Below are 17,598 nucleotides of genomic sequence, written 5' to 3' on the forward strand. Positions count from 1 at the left end.
ATAATTTTGATGGCCAAATGCTCTGCTAGTGTCAACAGTTTCTGCCCATAGAGAATTGGTCTCTCTAATTCTGAAATAAACACAATTAAAGGAGCTATATAAAAAAACTGACAGCTCAGCTTCTGAGAACGGACTGTTCTCCTTTAGCTACAGGTCAAGACTCAATCAATTTAGCTATTAGATACTTTCATGGTTAAAGCAGCAGAAGACAAGGAAAGGGACTGCAAAGGGAAGAAGACAGGAGATAACAGAAAATGCCAATGAGTAAAAATAAGGATTCGAGATCCTGATTTTTATCTATGTTTTCTAAATAACTGAATATTCTTCTGCATGTCTATGAAAGAGTTTCAGCAAGCAGCATTAAAGGTCTGAGTCCTTACTCAAGACAGCACTTAAAGGGCTGTCCTTAACCAGAAAAAAACAGGCTCAAAGTTATGGAAACCGGTACCTCCTTCAACCACGTGCGCTCGCCGGCTCGGAGGAACTGCTGAAGGAAATACCTGCGCAGCAATCTTGGGCCTGAATCTCTGTTACTTCCTGCATGCATTCACAGGATGCGAAATGCAGCAAAGGGGAGTTTAAAAGACCACCACCCTGATCAGTATGCATTTCACAGACACTCGGTACTGTAATTAATAGCTGCTCTCGGCCCCGGTGTCTGCCAAGCCAGTCCCTACATCCCGGCCAGTTTCCAGTCTTGCTCCTCTTCTTCCTGCTTGCTAAGCTCCAAGCTCAGTCGTATTCCCTAAAGTACATTTTCCCAGACTAGTCTTACTACGCTCTCTCCGTAGGTCTAGTCATTATCTCCTCTGAAAGGGAATCAGGTAACTTCGTATTTCATCCTGCCTGAGCATCAGCAAGGAGCCTCAGAGCTGGGGAGAGCTCTTTTTCCGTATGTACGCTTGGCTTCTGCAGGTCCGCAGCATCCTGCAGTCCCTGCTGCAGAAGCAATCCTCCTTTGTCTACACTTTAGCACGTTCAGGGCAAATGAAACAGGAGTACAACCTTTTCAGCAACAAAGACCTAGCAAATCTTCATTATTCACAAACTGCATTTTTCCAAATGTCTGCGAGTGGACGTATTTGGGATAGTTTCAAGACAGAGGGAAAGGAAAATCCTCGACAGAGATTTTAAATCCCTGCTCTAAAGCAAAGCGGAGCTTCTGAAAGGAGAGATCGCTGGAAGTTTTTTGTTAGGGTGAGTGAAACAGCATATATCTCATTACCCTTTCTCAGAAACTTCAGAATTGTTTTGCCTGAAGTCTTCTCTAAGCAAGTCAGCTGGTGGCAGGTACCTGTTACAGAAAATTTCAGTTGAATATGTGAAGTCTAGCAGGATTACAAGGAGCTTGCAGTGATATATGTTAGAGGACTCGCCAACAGGCAGGGCTCCTGCGAGAGACAATGCTGAAGAGTCGCTGGAGACTGAAAGATAGAATTAAAATTATAAATTGATTTTATCAGTGACTTTGAGCAGTTGGAAAAGATTCCCCTGAAAAGAGGGACATGACTGAGGCCAGCATAGTAAGCAAATTAATGCAATATCTAGTTTATACGTATAAGAAAATGCCCAAATGACAGGACAAGTAACCTTCAGTTGAGCCAGTTGTCTGGTGGATTGTATGGGACTTGCCAAAATAACAAAAGCTGTCACTAAAGCTTGTTCACACATTGCTACTTCAGGTACCAACTCTAGAGCAAAATCAACCCTGACACTTAATTATGAGAGCTGAGGTAAGAGATGTTTTTACTGATTCAAAAGTCACAGGAAGGGAGAAATAACACCATTATTCTTACCTGCAGATGGAGGCCATGCAACATGTGGCAGGCTCTGGGAAACTGGTTGGTGTAGAGCCGAGGGGAATTACAACACCCTTTTGCACTATATAAACGTATGCATCCTGCAGCCGCTGTGAACATCACAACAGACGGCAGCACTGTCAGATTTCACCCGCTACAAAGGTAAATAGTCAAAACTTTTTTCCGTGAATAGATGTGAATGTAAATGATAAGATAATAATTTTTAAATTCTAAACCTCAGCTCCTGAGGCTGGATTTTGCTCTCCTCCTTCTCGGTGCAAGATGATAAATACTCTGTGAGTAAACCTCAAGAAATTAGCCAGGCTATACCCAGCTACCCCTCACTTTAAGTACTGATGGCAGAATTGGGGCCACGTCTGCACCTGTATCTATGCAGACAGACCCGAAGAGGCAGATTTTCAAAGGCTTTTAAAACAATAGTTTGCTTTTAAATCAATAGGACTTGGGCACCAAAATATTTTGAAATCTGAGCACTGGTCTTTAGTATTTAGCAAACTCACAGCAATTCCAAGTAAGCCAATGGAGCATTGCAAGAGGTCTGGGAAGATAGCGTAAGATGCACGCAGTATTTATACTTCAAACAACTGCTGGCTCTGTGTCGGATGAGTGGGACCTGAAAACAAGCAGTTAAGCGGACACAGGGCCACGTGCTTTGTTATGAGTATGCAGTCAGCTCACGTCCTCCCAACCCAGTGCATGCTGGCAGTGATACAGCAATTACTGTAATACTTACACATCTTTGCATACCACCTTGGGATCTGGGGAGAGAGAAGGAGCTCTGTGTAAATGAAGAAGTATCATTATCCCCTGGGTGTGGATGGAGAAACTAAAAGAGGTTGTTGCATGCCCGCGATCACATTGCAGGCAAGCCGCAGGGGCAGAATAGAAAGGGGCTTTGCTGATGCCCAGCGAAGTGGCTGTATGCACAAGCTCATGTCGGCTCTGTACAAACTCAGAAACCAAGCACTGCTGCTGAAAGTCCTGGTGCCCCTGGATTTCAGTCCAACCACTATCCATGAATGTCTTCCTCTTTATTTCAGTGAATAAAGTCTCCTTTCTCATTTTAGTGAACCGTTCCAGTGGTGATTTTCATCAGTTTATATTATTTACAGAGAACTAGTGAATATGTCGAGAACAGCAAGGTTATCATATACAAAGTTCCAATTTCCTGCAAGTATGGAAACTATAATTAGCCTGGGACTGATTCCAAACACATGAAGGTGATCACACCTCAGTTAAAAATTCAAAAATGGACTTTGGTTTTGACAGCCTAGCACCCAGTTTCATATCTACATCCCCTTCTCTATGAGTGATAACTCAAATCTTCCCAAAGAAGAAAGGTGCATTTAGGCAATGCTTGGATAAGAGGCACCTGAGGAAAACTTGGTTGGACCAGGAAGAAACAGGTCTGCATCAGTAGATGTAGTTTCTCTCTGCAACCCCTGTTATTAATAAATATTAATTTCCCTGTTATTTGGAAACTCCAGAATTCAGACATTAGCGTAAAGGAACTTCCAAAGGACCTTCAGCAGTTAGCAGAGATCTTTTGAAAACACCAAATAAAAGGTTCGGTTTGCTGACACGAGCTTATTCAGTGAATATTTTGTATTCCAGCATTCCTTGCACCACTCTCTTCTGGAGCTGATTTTAGTACATCATACATCCCACATTTAAGCTCACAGCTGCCTGATCATAAATGCAATCAAACCCAAGCTACGTACCTGTACATGCAATGGTCCAGTCTGCAGGCACACTCATTTTAAAATGCCAATTAAGCTTGAGACTGTACATATTTTTCATTCACAATTATGTGACTATCTTGTCAGAAAATCTGGCCCAGCAGTTCTGCCTGTAAAGTGGTTGATCGTGACTTGATCTGTGGGTGAAAGATAAAGTTGAAAGGTGGCTTTAAACAAGAAAAAATAAAATAAAATGCTGCAGGCCAGAAAGAGAGTCCACTAAATCCTAAGATCTATCTGTGCCTAGAAATACCAAAGTGACTTAAATTTGAGGATCACATTGTAATCCCATGTAATTAATGTTTGTCATCTTGCTGGAAATTGCCAGATTATCATTAGTTCATCTTTTGTATTTCCAAGAGAAACTCATTACTCAGCGAGTGAAACGTTAGGAAATTATTTACAATTATACTGCCGAGAGCAGTTGGCTAATTCCATCTACTAATTAGCACCACTTACATAAGTATAGGTAGAGTGCTATAAATAATAACATTAATATGTGCCATGCTGGCACCAGCTTTCCAGGACTTCTATGAAGTAGTGGAAGCTACCCCCTCTGGTGGCCTTTTAATGGGATTTTTCCTCAAACCACAAGCAAGGCTACTAAAATTTCTTTCTTTTCTTTTCTTTGCCTTGGGAGGAGAGAGACCGAGTGACTTGCAAAGGCAGCTGTTTCCAGCCTCCCTTCTCCAGTGGTCACCTGTGCTTAGCTATCTATTGACACTTTCCATCTCCAGCCTTGCTCTGTTGGGAGAAAGCTACCTCCACATGGGAAAACGGTGCTAACAGGGAAAAAAGAAAGCCCTTCGGTTTGACTGGGAAGCTGTTGTACAGCTTCCAAACAGGAGCCACGCAAGCACCTACATTTTATGGATTTTGTGCTGCTGGTGACTGCAGTCTCCTTAAATCAAGCCACTGAATCAAGGTGGAGTGAGTCGCCATGAGAGCGCCGCATCCCATTTGTACTGAGCTGTTTGTGGTTTGCAGCAGCAGTTGCATTTCACATTAAACAGTGACTAGTCTTTGAACAAAAAAAAGAAAAGAAAAAAGAATCACAGGCCTTACAGAATCTACTCAGGACTTCTCCCTTCCAGCTGGATGTCTAACCAAAAGGCAGGGACTACTTGCCTTGCTTGCACAGCACATGGGTATCTGTAATCCTAGTCGGACTGAGACCTGTGCAAACTAATAAAATCTGTACTGTATTCTAATCTGACCTCCACAAACCTACAGTTGTGCTGCCTTTATGCCTTTATGCTCCTTTTCTCTCTAAAAATCTCACTCCTTTCTGCACAATACTCTTGACTTAGCAGGGACTGACCACAACCCATACTCCAGTCTGTCCCTTGGGGATTTGGGCATTGCCTGGGGATATGCATTTCTATGTGACTCCAAAAAAGCCGGATTGATGTTATTTTACAAGAAGAGTTGGAAGCACCTGCCTGAGGGCAGCATTGCTGATTGTGGGCCCTCCACAGATGCTAGCAGGGCAGAGGTGGGCTTCCTCTGTTCCTAACGGAGACGCTTTCCTTCTGCTGGCACTGTACAGATGCAGGTACCTGCCCAGGACTCTGGGCTCCCCTCGAAGGCCTGGGTGTGTAGAAATGGAGAAAGCAAAGCCCACATCCTTCCTTGGATCTAGGCTGATGAATCTGTGCCTGTTTTGGGGAAGAAAAAAAGATTAATGCATTCCTGAAATGTTATCCTTTCGTCTCAGGCAGCATTTATTCTGTCTGAGGCTTCCTTTCCCCAGTGACTTCAAGAACATTTGGGATGTTAGAAGGGGAAGAGGAATGGCGTTGCAATGCCAAGACGAACACTGAAAACAAGAAGTCCAGAGAGTACTGTTCCTTAGGGCATTGGAACATGCAGAAATGAACAGCTGCCATCCTAAAGCATTTTAAATATTAGTGACATAATAAAACACTTATTTTCATTGTTTCGTATGTTTTTCAGTTTGTGCACTTAGCCACAGCCAGAATTTCCTGACTAAGTGCATGGAATTGGCTGGCAAATTCAGCCAAACAGTCTCAGATGTTAAAGTCCTTATTACAGTGTTCCCAGCACCAACTGTCTGGAACCATTTAATAAAATGGAATTGCAGTTTGAATGACACACACAATCAAAATTCTCATTTGTTTTCTGAAAGAAAAATCCATCTAATGGCCAACGGAAGAGAATGGAAGTGGTTTTGCAGCAAGCCTTCCATGTTCCAGTATCAATTTAGATGCAATTCAAAATATAGGATTTGCCTTAACGGATCATCAGGTCTTAATACAGAAGAAAAAATGAAGGCCTAGGAAGGACGTCTTGGCTGTTATTAAGAAGGGATGAAAAATCACAGAGGGGAAAAAAATGTATATTTTTGTGACTGTAACTAGAAAAAATTACTACATACAGCGGGATTTTTTAAAACCCTTTAGTCACTTGCTGTATGTTGGACATTTTTGAATTGTAGCAGGAATGTTCCCTATAGCTCATGATCCATTTTACCAACCAGTTTTCCAATGACCCATGTAAGATAATGAAATACTCTCTACATGATTATTACATCATGCCAATCTACAAGTGAGATCATATAATTTTCATTGCAGTGAAAAGCCTCCATCCAAAGTGTCTTGCTTGGAGAAGCAGCCAAAAGGAATAGTTTATTGCTTTTGCTGCTATTTTAAAACATAAAACATAGATTATTTCCAACTCAGTACTTTCTCTTTTCCTCCTCAGTGTCATTCTCCAAGGAAAGCTGGTTTCTTCTTCCAGTGCTCAAATATCAATTTTTTTTTATTGTTTTCTTCCTACTCACTCTCTCGTATCACTCAACTTTTGATAAAGAATATTCTTTAGGAGAAACAGAATCCAACAAAGCATATGCCTTTCCTCCTGGCACATTTATTTAGTTCACATGTCCATTAAACCGATGGGTTGACCAGGATAAATGTGGGTTCTTCCCCAGAACTACGAAAGCCATCAGGAGAGCACAGACTGGCACTTCAGGATCCCCTGTTCCTGGCTGTGCAGCTTTGTGCCAGGCTCAACCATCCCATGGTCGATGCCATGAGACAGTTAACATCAACAGTTACGCTGGCTCAGGGGCTGCTCGATGGGATCAAACCCCAGCTGGGGCAACAAGCCAGCGGGGATCTGGGGCACCTGATACCAGTTCAGTCTGCAAAGCAGCAGCGTGCTGGGGACCAGTAATCTTTTCTGTTCCAGAAATTGTTCCTAAAGCTCTCCAGAGCCTCAGCTCTTCTGGTACGTGTCATGTGCCTTGTGGCTGTCAGACAGATGAAGTTCTGGGATACAGTAACAGAACCACATGTCTGACCTGGCACTCACTGGTGGTGCTAATTGTGCCTCCCTTTCTTGCAGTGGCCTCCTGCTCCTAGCCAGAGTCCTCCTTTCCAGACGCCCTAATGTTCCTTATCGGAAAAGTGCCCAGAACCCCCAAATTCCTCCCTATGGGGCATTTTCCCGATTTGGTATAGATTAATAAGACCACATTTCCTGGAAGCTCCCACTTCTTTACCCAGCCCATACATCCCACGGTTAATGAGCCTGCATGGCCATCAGGCCTTGTTACAGCTGCTGTGGGAGTCATGTTGGTAAAGGTGCTAACACTCGAATAGGAGCTGAATCTGCACCCTGCAAATTAGGTTGCAGCAATCCAACCAACACTTGGGTCAGAACCGGAATCTGAGTGCCAATGAAGGCTGGCATGTCAGCCCAGAAGTTACTGATGGCGATAGCAGAGGTGCCCCTCAAAGCCTTCCGGGAAAGGCATCCGCACACCAGGAAGCAGCTCTGCATGCAATTGAGTTGTGTTTATACTCTGCCTTAACAAGTCAAAGGCAGATATGACTCTGGTTTGATCCTACTCACACATTCCCTCTGGGTCAAAGGATATCAAGAAGATTTGCTTTGATGAGCATCAGCGTAAGAAAGCCTAGACTTTGAAAGTTACCTTTGTATATGTGTATAAACACACACACACAGAGAGAGAGAGGGAGAGAGAGAGAGAGAGAGAGAGAGAGAGAGAGAGAGGTATATGCACATTCAGTTTTCCTTGCAAACTCTAAAGTCATTACAACACTTTTTATATATCAAATTCAAAGGGCACAAGTTTGCTATTGTTTCATTTTTATTTCCTCTTATTTGATTTTATATTTCCAGCATGTTACAAATCACAGGCTTACGCCAGGATGCATGCCATAAAAGCACTGCCTCATTACACACACAAATGTTTGGGATTAAAATTATAGGCTAGTGACATATATAAAAGGCAGATTATAATTAGTATCTATACTCTTGAGTGATGAATCACAACAGAGTATTACATACCATCAGCCTTGTACTATGCTGTTGGTCAAAAGCCAGTGATCCTAGTAACACCACTGGGCACAACCACTGCAGGGCTGGATGCATGTTCCCACATCTCAGGACTAACAGGGGACATTGCTGCTTGTAAAATCCCTAGAAGTGAAGTCAGGACTTATCGAAGGTGCTAGACAGACTGCTCCAGAGCACAATGATTAAGAAGGTTTAACTCAATAATGCATATCAGGAGCGATGAAGGAGAGAAAGCTGTGTAGAAAGCTGAAAATAGTTACAAATAGGGAGTGGATAGCTATCAGAATTGAAAATTTCTCACTTAAAGAACTGTTTGCATGAAAATCCTCTTCTGCTGCAATATAAAATTTCTACAGGGAAATGCCAGTTTTCAGAGAACTTATTGCTGGGAAGGACATGAAGAGAGGAGGGAGGGTGGGCAGGGAGACTTCCCAGCCCACCTGGAGCATTTATGCAGGATGGAAGAGATGGCTCTGTGACTGACTGGCTCCACAAAGCTGAACAGATTCTCTAAGGCTCCTGTCTCTCACACCACATGGATGCTTTTCAGAGAAAGTTTCTGAATTCAAAAAAGAAAGAAAGGAGCAGCTTGAACAACTTAATGATAATGAGGAGATTTAGCATCAGTGTCTGATAGCACTGCAGCAGGGACGGAAATTGTGTTCTGTCCCTCGCAACTTCTATACAAAGCGAAGTAGGAGACCTTCCAGCAGAAGGTCTATCATGGACTCATTTCCATGTGAGCCCTCTCCACTGAGTGCATTTAAACAATGACCAGTGTCACTATAAGCCTTGCAACATCACTGTTGTTTTTAAGCACATTTCTCAGCTGACTGAACTTTTATTCACATTCAAGAAGCTGCACATGCTGTTGAATGCATATTACTCTGAGTGCATGCTTCTCCCAATATTTAGTCTACCTTTAAAAGCATAACATACATACCCATGTATATATACATGTAGTCATATGTGTGCTCACGAGACATACATATGAATGAGCATTTCAACTATAAAAACACCCTGCATCTCATCTGTCCGTAGTTCTGCCCTCCAGGGAGACACATGTGCTGACAGTGAGATGATTATGAAGGTGATTGAGCTTTGAAATGTATTGTTCCTCTGTTCAATAGTGCTGATTGGCAGTGGTGATTAAATGACTCAAGCAAGGGGAAGTGGCATTCAGAGGCTGACCAGGCAGATCACGGCTGCAATCAGTTTAAGCATCTGAGAATAAGTGCTGGTTTAGTTCTTGAACAGTGCTGTACTTCAGTGGGAGGACTGCTTGTGGCTTCCCTGCTGCTAGGGAACCAAGCGAGGATATACATCTTGTGTGGTTAAAACAGGAGCATGAGGTTGGCTATTTCTCCACTTTTTTTTAATTACCTCATCTGATGGTCCATAGGAAAGTCCAGGTGCCAAGTCTTTACCTCCTAAAGATCAAACTGAACCAACTGTGGAAGGCCAGAGTCCAAAGAGGACATCATGGTAATTCTGCTTTTGCTATACACTGAAGGAGCCGGGCCTCAGGACTCCTGATTCTTTTCTTCCAGCTCAGTCACTGACTCATCTTGGATTTTCTTCCTAGTCACTCTCTATTTCTTAACATTACTGGAAGTGCCCTATTGCTAGGAAGATAAGAGATGTATTGACAAAAAATTAAAAGATGCCCACACAAGCAGTGTAAGGTGCCACTGTATGGGGCCATAAGCCTGTACCACGAATGCACTGTCTTTACAAATGCTCCTCTGAGTTGTACCTGCTGGCACCAAATCCTCTCTACTGGCCTAAAAGAAGAACCCCTATTTGACAAGTGGAATAAATTAAGTGACTGTAAGATATCTGGCACAAAGTGTATGCACGCTAACATCACGTGCAAACTGAGCATTCTAGTGCAAGCTCTGGGTGCAGACCTGGCGGAACAACAAGGGTATATGCCCTCCTTAATCAGTGCAACATTTCAGAGCTGGCTGCGTCTTAAATCCCCTCTGGTCTCTCTCTCCTGTCCTGACTAGCCTGCTTGTGAATTAACATAATACATGAATACACAAACACCTCAATATTCTTGGCGTGATGTCACATTCACAGACCATCTCTGGAAGCATCAAATGCACTGCAATCATACAGAAATGCCACTGCGGTTGGGAGAGCCAGGCTAGATCAAAGTGCTCCCTCAGGGCTGAGCTCTCATGGCTGGAAATTACTACTGCTGCCTTTCCAACCAAAAGCTCCCTCCCCATGAAACCATCTTTTCTCATAACAGTCCCACTCATGCCAGTCAAACTAAAGAAGCCAGGACAGGAGGCCTGGCTGGCCTAGCAGCTGTGGGCGTCCTCACACGAGCAGACTTTGCTTCCCATCTATCACGGGGTCATGTGAACACCTCCCCTTAAATACCCCAGTTAGCAGATTGAGCTGCACTTGATGGGACCTGCCTTCTCCCCTGCACCCTTACTGTTTTCTGTGCTAAAGACCTCAGTCCTTCACGTTTTGCTGGTGGCTGCTGTCACCCTCTCTCTTTAGAAAGCCTTGTTCTTATATACCAGTGGATATGACAGGGACACTGTAGGATCACCTTCTGCCGCTCTGTTTATCAGCCTTGAAACACAACCCCTCCACCAGGCTTCAACCAAGGCTGTTACAAGCTTGGTCGGTGCTGGAGAACACTGCAAGGACTTCAGCAGGCCCTCACAAAGCTGGGTGATTAGCTGCTGAAACCCAAGGATTGACAGACAGAGACTAAGCACTCTGGAAAGAAGACCTTAACCATCCAGTTTCATTGCTAGGCAAAGCAAATGAGAGGAAATAGGGAAGGAGGAAGTATTTTTAAAGGTCACATTATACGTAATTTTTTCTGTATTTGTGTGGTGTGTGTGTGTATGCCTGACCTCTGTGACACCTTTTTTGAAGTTATCAAAAGATCAAAAATATGTCCCAATTTTCCATTTAACTGTATAATTTTCTGAGAAGAATGGGGAGATTGCCCATCTCCATCTTCAGTTAGAAGGGAGAATATTTCACAATCCTTACTTGAACACATTTCCCTGCTTTTCCCAATGTTTCTTAAAAAGAGTCTAGACCTCCTGCTAGGGTCTAAACAAATCATAAGCCATTAGAAATGACTGTGCACCAGTGTGAGACAACTCAAAGGAATTAAAGCAAACAAAACATCTGGTTGCCTATATAAATATGCTGTTGTATAAACCAACGATATGATCTCACTTGAGCACTGTGTTCGGTTCTTATCACGCCATCTCAAAAGCTATACAGAAGAAATAGCATTTGTGAAATGAGCAGAAGTAATGGCTTTAGAGGGACTTGCATATGAACAGAAAGTGCAAGAACCAGGAGAAAGTAATGCCTAATGGATAAAATACTGGAGAGGGACACAGGAGACCTGGGTTCTCTTTCCTATTCTGTCTTTCACATATTGAATGATCTCAGCTGAGACATTTTGCCTCTTTATTCTTCAGTTTCCTCTTCAGTAAAATGAGGAATAAATGACACTGAACTTTAGAAGACATGCTTTGAAAGATCTGCATAAGAAATCTGTTAAAAAGGCAGGTATTGTTTGCTATTCATTGTGTGTAATGGCATCATCATCCTTTCTGGCATCTATTCCTCCGTGGCTTTTCCCTGTCCCCTTTTAAAGCTGCTGTGGTGGCCAGCACCAGAGACGGGTTTCTGACCTAAGGAAACGCTTTTCTGATCCTGCATAGCAACTCCTATCTCCAGTGGCAAGTGTTTACTGAACTATAGAAAATCTCAAAAGTAAGGGTGAAAGCAGAGAGAAATTTATGCATAATATGATACTCCAAGGAACACCCATCAAACAGACTTCTAATTTAGAGACGATTGTCAGATGCCCAGCAGGGTTACTGTATCATGCATTAGATTCCCTTCTGCAGGTTTTACTTCATGACTTCCCTCATAAGGCAGAAAACAGATGAATTATTTTAACAATTGCTGACTGCAATTATATCTGTAATTATATCATCACAGCCTAAGCTCTTCCCTCAGCCATCAGAGCAAACTAGCCAGTGCAAAGGTGATGCATTCATGGTCCCCAGAGACGGGTGCTTGTTACCTTGTTTTATAGAGAAGGCATGCATTAACCTTTCTCATCCCATGGTATGGTCACACAGCATAAGGAGTGATGAGAGAGGAAAATATTATTACCCCCAACAATCTGAAAGTCCTCTGAGAGTTTTCTACTGAAGGGGAAATCATTTCTCTCTTTCTGCTCCCCAGACCTCAAGACAGAAGGTGATGACCATTTTTATAGGCACTGCAGAAGTGCTGAGGGCCTGAGTCACAAGCCCAGACTTCATCTGTGGTAGAGGTCTTCCTCAGGAACCTGCAAACTTCTCCCTGTTCTACTTTGCTCTACTATTTTTACTTTAAGGAAGTTTTATTTCAACAAAGAAGGGATTTTATCACGGGCAGCCAACACAAGTAAGGTTAAGGAAGGTTTCTGAATTCCTGAGGTGCATCTAGCATTGATTAGGACAGAAACTGTCCTATGCAGGACAGCACAAGCATGGTGCTTTCCACCCATGACTTACATGCTTACCACCACAAGTGCTGAGAGGAAGAAGGGAAGAAAAAGCATGAGCTGCGAGGTGGGAGCCTCACAGAGGGCTGCAATCACACAACTCCCAGGCCTTGTTGCCAATGAGTTCCCTTTCTTTTTTTTTTTCCCTAATGTAAACTTCACGAATTGCAGAAGCAAAGCCTTTCAGTATTAAAATGTAATTAATAATTTCATTGTAATTAAATTAATAATTAGCTGGTAAGACATTTGAACCCTTTGTTGAACAAAATCTGCTAATATTATGCTGCATCAGGACTGCCTGCGCTGGTCTGTCTCAGAAGCAAATATCCCCCAAATGGCAGTGAGCCAGGGGCTGCAGAAAACATTGCTTTTTTCCTGTCAGAACTCTTCTGACAGGCTTCTACAAGGCAGTAGTAGCTCTGCTCACAGGGCACCATTAAATCCTGGTTTCTGGATCACATCAAAGACAGAAGGACAAAAAAAAAAAAAAAGGTAAACACAAATGAGGAGGAGGCAATGGCCTCAGTTAACCAGCTCTCCACCAACTATCCATCATTTGTAGGCTGCCCAATCAAGAGGGCTTTAAAAACAATTCAAAGGAGGGCACCAAGTGGTTTGACATCTCCTTCAAAGGAAGATGTCTCTTCAGCAGACCAACATAAGGGAAACCATCAGTCTCTGGACAGGAACAGGATCTAAAGGAATAAGCACCACTCACAGCAATGCCTTGCACCCTTTAAAGCATCTTGGGAAAGTGGTCCTGATAGTCTGTGACAACTTCTCCCCCTCCTCTGCACCAAACATATGTCATTGCCATGGTGACAGCTAGTTACCATGGGAAGATGGACTCCTTCTTGAACTGATCCCACCCGCGCTGCACACTGGACTAGCAGATTCTCTTGAACTGGGATGTTTTGCATGCTGGAAGCGCACAGGCTGTGGAGGCTTGCACTTGGAAACCTCACACGGAGACACATGAAGCCTTTAAGATTTTAGACTCAGAACAACTGATTACTTGAATATTTTGCCACCCACAGACCCCCACACAACTGGAGGCACAGGGCCTCTGTCACGCCATCTCAGTCAGCCTGCAACTGAGCAAGCACTGTCCTTTGGTATTGAAGCATCTTAAACTAAGACTTCAGCTTTCCCCTGAAGCCAACTGAATTAATCAATTCCTCCTTGGCACTGAAATAAAGCTCTCTTTCTGCTAGGTGGGTCAAAAATGCACAATCTATTTCTGCTGTTCTGTTCCCATGAATTCTATTATAATAAGTTGCAAGGGGGAAGATTACAGGGAAGGCAGAGCCAGCGGCATGCCTTGCTTTATGAGGGGGAAAAAAACACACACACAATTTATTTTTCATTGCTTTATGATGAATATGAATTCAATTACATGCAGAGGAGAACTGCGGTAGTCAGTCAGAATTGTACTCAGCTAGTAGCAAATATAATGGCTTTTAACAAGGAGAGCTTATCATCAAGGTTCAGACAAGCTTGAGTCTGTGTTGTACCTGATGAACCTGCACAAGGAGACAATGACTATCACAGCTGGGAATTAATCTCACATCTCCATGGCTTAAGGAGGGAGGGGGCAGAGGGACTTTAGTGGAGCCACACATGTCAGGACAGCAGCCACGTGCACCAGGCAGGAGAAGGACCATCTATTAGAATATGAACTCATGCAACAAAAGCAATGCAGAAACACACTTGTCTCCCTTCTTGTTTCTGTCATTTTCCCCAACAGCCAAAATGCATCTCTTCCTGTACCTGGTTGAAACTGTTTCCAGCAGCCAAATTAAATGTTGCCCCCTAAGCTTGTAAGCTTAGTGGTCATTTGTGCATCAAACAAGTCATCTTCTGCCTTGATTCAGCCAGACATCTGGGAAGTGCCCACACAAATGGGTCACCACACACAGCTGTGTGTCTGGACATGTACCTGTGCATTTCAGTTTATAAGGCTCTAATCACTCGAGATGATTACCAGCAGTGCAGGATTCTGAGGAGGGCTTTTAAGCCCCTTTCAGTCCTTCTAACTGAGCAGACATCCACAGTTATTAGCACATCCGTGCTTACCACAAGATTTCTTTTAGCACAACTCCACTGAAGAAATGAACACCCTATCTCAGAGAGAGCACTGAGATTCACTGCAGCCTTGGGACTCCGCTTGCAAACACAGCTCCTCCTGGGACTGCCCTGCAGTGCTCAAAGGCTCCAGCACCCTGTCCCTCCGTCCCCCATGCTCCCTAGGAGTAGCAACTCCAATGGCATCTGTGTTTCCCCAGGTGCCACAGCGGCACCAAGAGAAATCTTCCAGCAAAAGGGAGGAAGGATAGACAATTCCCACATACTGTGCATTAAGTTGATGCACACCCTCTCAGGTCATTGCTGCTGTTTGAGCAACAACAGTACGTCCACGTTTTCTCTCTTCAAAGTAGCTCTCAAGTTTTTCCTTGGGATGCTTAGCAGCTTAGAATCAGAAAAATAATGTTAATGCAACATGGAAAACAACCACCTACCAGCCCTCCTGTGGGAGCAGGCATGAAAAGACTATGTATCTTTAGCAGTCTCTTAGTAAAGCAGTCCTAAGCAGCTAGTCTATATAACTTGACATCACTTCTGACAGAAGCCATGAAACACCTCCAGGTTCAGGTGCAAAAATACATACAAGCATGGCCTGCCACCTGGCAAAGTGGCCTTCGAGCAGATGAGCTCAGCCAGGCAAAGGGGAGAAGCTGTGCGTCAAATGAGAAGGATCAGGCTGTAGTAATTCAGGTGAAGCTAGAAGGTGATCTAACACATTTTGTAAAGGAGATCCAGCTACTAAGTCCTGGAGCTGGCTTTATTTCCCAAAGGAAGCTGTCAGAGATATACTTCCTGGGAGAAGCTGGCCTGCCTTACTCTGTGTGCAGGATATGTAAAGCTTTCCCTGTTTCCAAAGCACAATGTTATTTCTGGAGTAGCTCTCTGTGAAATGCTGCTCAAATCTTGCACAGGAATAATAATTTCCTTACCAAAAAAGCATTTCATGGACATTTGTAGGATAAACTTTGCATCCTCTTTAGTGTGGAAGTTTAGTGTTGCTACTCTCACTTTACAGGTGGGGCGAATGAAACACGCAGCATTACCTTCCTTGGCCAAACTTATCAGGACAGACTGTCTCATACAAAACGCCTCACATCTATGCTCCTCCGTTCACGTATACTGGCTCCTTCTCATCAGCTTAGATGCTCCACGGTAGCATCGTGGCTGTGAAACACTGTGACCATGTTCTCCAAAGCTGGTTACACACGGCTTGGAAAATGTTTATTGGTGCTGGGGACACTGTCAAGCCTCTGTCCAACTGCTGCTATCAGCTGACTCCTGTTGGCAAGCAGAGGTGATCTAGGTTTAATGCCGCATTCAAAGCACAGCACGTGAACAGCCCCCAGCAGAGCTGCCTCACAGCTCAGGTGCTGGTGAGAAGCACACTGGAGCTGCAGTGGTCCCTGTGCCCTGCAACACCCTGCAAAACCATGCCACCATGCCACCTAATCTCAGTGCATCCCTTGGCCTTCCTCTCTGTATTCATACCTGGAGAGATGGCTCCAGCACCATAATGAAGAGGAAGGCGACTGGTCTGGGCTTAGTGCCCCTCTCTCACTTGCTGCCGGCCTCCCTTTCCTGGGCCACCCATTAGCTGGGCAAGTGGAGCTGCATCCCTGGCCCGAGTGTAAAGACCACACTGGCAGCAGCAGTGGGGGGGATCAGATCTGGAATTGGGCTGCATCATTAGACAAAATCTAGGAGCTTGAATTCTGCCATCTGCTCACCAGGCTTGATTAAGAGTGTAGGAATTATATTACATTACCTGATTATGTGAAGGCTGACAAATGATAGCAGATATTACAGCCAAGGCTGAACAGGAGCTTGGCCATTCCTGTCTGTACAGGAGGAGTGGGAGTTTTGCCCTGGTAATAACAAGCTCTGCAACTTTCTTCTTTAGAGCTGTTTTTCACTGAGGATGGAGAAGAAAACATACAAATTGCACATAATAAGTGGAACACATACGAAAAGAGCCAGCTGTACTCACAGATGTTACAATACAACCAAAGGTGCTTCTCTATTTTCTCTCCTCCTAGAATTATCCGTATACATCTGATGAATAATGCAACAGATTTCCTCTATAGAATTAATACCACACAGTCCTTCTTGACTTGCCTTTAATCACACTCAGCACCCAGTGGGCCTGGAAGGGAAGTCAACATTATTCATTTACCGAGGCAAATTCAGTGGTTGTCAGCCATCCCAATCTTTCACAGCTTTAACATCACAGTTTCGGGAACTAAATCAAAATCTGTGGGCAACCCCTATGAGCTTTACTTCTCACTGGGGGCAAGGTTTGGATTAATGTCAATTGACATTTCACATTTCACTTGAACACAACCACTGTTTACAAATCATGCTTGTAAGAAATGCCTTTGCTTTAGTAGATGGATTCATACAGCTTAGTTCCAGCATGATGATACTTCAGATGTCTACTTGTGCAAATTCACAGAAATCCAGAGGATTTCACTCACCTAAAAAAGAGTGACTTAGTGATGGGCTTGACTCTACCAGTCTATAAAATACACACGGCTGGCTCTCTTAGATACCTACTGTTAGTGGTGCAAATGGTGTGGTTTCAAGTATCATGCGCACTCTGTGCAGGCCTACAGCTCAAGACAGAAATCCAGTCTTTTCCCAGAAACTAGTGCACACAAAAGTATCTGTGAAGCTCTGAAAATTAGGAAATGAAAAGGAAAAAGGAGCTCAGATGTGGCTGATTCTGAAAATGAGTCAGGATTTTCAAAAAAAGGTTTGTAAGTGGTGTCCCCCGATCTGGACAGTGCTAGTTCAGACCAGGAGACAGCAAAATGCAGCACAATGAGAGCTGTGCCTGAAGAAGGGGCAAATGAAATGCAGGTCATAGGAAAATGTTGTTAGGGAAAAAAATGAGAAAACCTGATTACCTTAATGTGTTTTGTTTAGAAACATTTCTCTATATAACAAAATCATTTTCATAAATCAAAAAGCCTTGCTTTGCCTTCTTGAGATATGCTGCAGCCATTCCTCTCTATCAGCTAGGCTTTCAAACCAAACACTTTCTCCAGGCTCTTCT

This window comes from Dromaius novaehollandiae, chromosome 16 (genome assembly GCF_036370855.1).
Source record: "Dromaius novaehollandiae isolate bDroNov1 chromosome 16, bDroNov1.hap1, whole genome shotgun sequence".
NCBI classification, from domain to species: Eukaryota; Metazoa; Chordata; class Aves; order Casuariiformes; family Dromaiidae; genus Dromaius; species Dromaius novaehollandiae.